Below are 4323 nucleotides of genomic sequence, written 5' to 3'. Positions count from 1 at the left end.
ACTTTATTTACTTCCTCGGGCGTGCACAAATGTGTTATTGTGACGACACACATCTGCATCGCCGACGCGGCGTTGAATAAGAAGGGGATTGAATTCACGTGTTGCGGCCTAATTGGGGAAGAACCGTGACAATGATTGAGGAAGACCTGCTAATTGGATAATCGGCTGGCGGCCTCTCCCGGCTGGCGCGGAAGCAGGGAAGAAGTGACCCTTCAGGAAAAAGCGTAAAATTGAGCGTGTGGCTCATCCTGAGGAGTCAACATTTCCCCTTCCAATCATCCAATGTAACTTGATGGCGTGCCAAGTATATAGCCTTCAATCAGTAGATACATATCAATAAGAATACATGCTAAACAGATGATACATATAGCACGGGAGAGCTAATATTTACCGTCTGCCTTACCGGAGATCAAATCTTGGAACAAATTGAAATGTTGATCAGAAATAGTCAATAAACACAAGACAAATGAATATCGATTGCTGCCAAAGCTTCTGCAGTTTCAATCAGCAGGATAAGCTAACTCACAGCGTGCAGTATGTATAACCTCGGTGGTGGTCATCAAGAGTAAATATAGGATATATTAATATAGGCAGCTCGATTGCGAGCGGTTTCCACATCCGCCTCACAGTTCTGAGGTTCTGGGATCAAATTTGGGCTAAGGCTGTGTGGAGTTTGAATGTTTTTATTTTTGAGTACTCTGGTTTCTTCCCACATTAAAAAACAAAATAGCATGCATGATAGGTTCATTCAGACTCTAAATTGTCCATAGGTATGAATGTGAATGCTTGCTGGCTGGCGACCGGTCATTGCAGAAAATGGATGAATGGACATGCTAACATAGCAACGTACTGAATATCTCTTACAGGGTCAATCAATGCCATGCAAAAAAGTAATTAATAAATGTAGATTATAATGAATACTTATAACGGTCAGATTTGGAAATCTACTGTGCGTCTCTCTATTTGTGTTTTGTGAGTTGTGGGGAATCAAACCTTAGTTGTACGTCCTCTATGTATCCCAAGCTACCTTATTTGCTGTTTCTGTAAATAGCAAAAGGTGGCCTTTTTGATAGGGAGTACATGATATGAAATTGGTTGCTAGGGTGCAAGATAAAATCATCAATCTTTGTAATATTTCAGTTTTGTAGGTCGAGAAAAATGGAGTATTTGAAAACAAAACAAGAAAAAGGCTGAAGACATTTTAAGAAGCCATCTTGGGAAAGGACTCCCTGGAAGAGTAGATCTTGTATCTCATTGGACCAATTCCTGGATGAGTAAAGGATCTACTTCTTTTCCTTTCGGCCTGTCCCGTTAGGGGTCGCCACAGCGTGCCATCCTTTTCCATGTAAGCCTACAGTATCCCCTGCTTCCTCCTCTGAAACACCAACTGCCCTCATGTCTTCCCTCACGACATCCATCAACCTCCTCTTCGGTCTTCCTCGAGCTCTCTTGCCTGGCAGCTCCATTCTCCTTCTACCAATATACTCACTTTCTCTCCTCTGGACGTGTCCGATCCATCGAACTCTGCTCTCTCTAACTTTGTCTCCAAAACATCTAACCTTGGCTGAGGTTTGGTTCGTTCTGCCAAGGAGAAGATGGTTTTTGTATTTGTTGGTTTCCAGGACAGATTTCCCTCTTCAATGGACTCATGTGTGGGTCAAGGGAAAGCCCATTAAATTTGAATAGAGTGTCACGTGGAAAAACTAAGTGTACTTTGCCCAATACTAGTAGTCACACAAAACATGTTTTCCCTTAGCCTTGGAAGGGGTCCAGGTTCAAAACTATCTTAAGGACCTATGTCTCGAAGTTTATATTGTAAAACGATATTTCCACAAAGTGATCAATGACTTGGCTTTGTGGTCACAGTCACACACAGTGCTCACTCAGCCCTCGAAACCAAAGGTGTTTGTCCAGTTGGTCAGAATCAGCTTTATTGGCCAAGTATGTTTCAAGACACACAAGGAATTTGTCTCCGGTAGTTGGAGCCACTCTGGTATGACAACAAACAGCCACTATGGCGAAATATACATTTAGGACATAAAAAAAACACGAGTGTGGAGAGTCATTGAGCAATGAAAGTGTACCAAACTTTTCACACTTTTAATGGTGGTGGTATTAACCAATCCACTTTTCTGAGCTTGTTTCTGGTCTTTGGCCCAACAACAGTGGCAATCACTCATAATATTTTTTTTCTTTTTTTTTTTCTTTTCTTTTTTTTTTTTAAAGCTGTCACCATCCCTGCATGAAGCATCCCAAGTCCCAAACACTGGCAATCGAGGCTCACAGCTGGTGGGCAGTCTGACTCATTCTCTGCACCACATGCCGTACACACTGCTCCACTTTGTGTATACAATGCAACATGGAAAGTGTGGCAGAGATATGCGTGTGTGTGTGTGTGTGTGTGTGTGTGACTATGTGTGTGCGTTATGTGTGAGTGAGTGGCAGTTCTTAACATAGATTACAAAATCCTTACAATTACAAAACCCATAACCCTAAAAATAACAAACCCTAACCCAAACCATGACAAAATCCTGAACCTAACCTAAAACACAAAACCTAATCTCATCCTAATTCCTAAATTGAATCATGACAAAACCCTAACCATGGCTAAAACCCTAATCCATATATTATCGTTTGTCCGAGCAGGACTAACAAAAATATTGTAGTGAATAGCAGTTTCAGCAATCAGCAGCATGAGCTACGAAAACTACAAGGCAAGTAGATGGCAATGAAAAGTCAACATGATTTTTTTCCTTTTTTTAAAGATACATGCCTACTATACAATCCAATCTGTCTCAACCTCATGACACAACCCTGTCCTGAAAACTGCACCAGCTGTGCATCTAATCTATTGTTTCCCATTATCTCTAGTGGCTTGCGTAGATGTTTTCATACCCCTCATCCTTTGGTTCACTGACCTTTCTGATCTGATTATGTAATCTTGGATTCCTAGAAAGAAAAAAGAAAAAACATCCATATATCCATCCATTTTCTGGACGCTTATCCTCACTAGGGTCGCGGGTGTCCTGGCGCCGATCTCGGCTGACTTCAGGCGGGAGGTGGGGTACACCCAGAACTGGACGCCAACCAATCGCAGGGCACATACAGACAAACATTCACACCTACCAACAATTTCGAGACTTCAATTAACCTACCATGCAGGTTTTTTGGAATGTGGGATTAAACCTGAGTACCCATAGAAAACAGGGAGAACATGCAAACTCCACACAGGGGAGGCTGGATTTGAACCCACAACCTCAGAACTGCGAGGCAGATGTGTTAACCAGCCGTACACTGTGCTGCGTAAGAAAAATACAACAACTGTAAAATTCACAAATTACCATGGACCACCTGAAGATTTCGCTCAAGCTGTGACTTTCATAACCTGCTCCCTTGTTTGCTGGATGTTAACAAAGTACAAAAAACAACCATGCATCTTAACACACAATAATCTAATGCCACACTTGTATTTGTAATAAAAGTATAAATGTCAAACTCCACGTAACAGCACCTTGGGAAATTTCATAAATGAATAAAATGCACGGAAAATACATGACAAAGACGCACATGGCGCAGGTAACAGAAATAGAAATGACAAATAAGCCTTCAATGGCTTTGTGCATGTGCAATTTCCTCAAGCAGGACTGAAATATTTTAGCGTGACATATTTTTATCCAACTGTTTGTTGTTTTGCAGGCTACTTTCTGGTATACAAAGCCTGATGTAAGATGATGGGACTGTATCAATAATCTGCCGCAAAGTCGTTCCATTGTGAGAAGTTTGATTCCTATAACAAATATTTCCAAAAAATCATAGTTGTGCCACATTTTTGTTTCAATGGAGAAAATAAGATTTTAGATTTATTTACAAGATATTAGGAAAGGGTGGGTGGAATTCCACAATCCATGCGCCATCATGACTCAAATGTCTAAAAGTGAAAATAAATTCCGGTATCCACACCCTTTACCCAGATTCAGTAGATTTTTATTTATTTATTTTGCTTTGTCTTGTTTCACAAGCAGAAGTAAAAAGAGTACAAAAGATATTACTGTGTTTGCTAAAATATCCAATAATCTTATATGTCCTAAGCAGAAAAAAAAATCTAGTGAATTAAAATAAATTATATTTTTGGTGCCAGTACAAACCTTTTTTGCTCAGCTTCTAATTAAGTACGCTTTAATATCTAGTATGCGTATATACTGTACAAATAGGGGTAACTATTTTTCACTTCATAGCAAGTGTGAGATTTCTTTGAGTATATTGTGCATACTCAGCTGTAAGACATTTACTTTCAAGGGTAATGTTTTAAAATGTGTTTGAAAT

The sequence above is a fragment of the Phycodurus eques genome, chromosome 2, assembly GCF_024500275.1.
Source record: "Phycodurus eques isolate BA_2022a chromosome 2, UOR_Pequ_1.1, whole genome shotgun sequence".
In the NCBI taxonomy this organism is placed as follows: Eukaryota; Metazoa; Chordata; class Actinopteri; order Syngnathiformes; family Syngnathidae; genus Phycodurus; species Phycodurus eques.
This window is presented reverse-complemented; position numbering follows the sequence as displayed.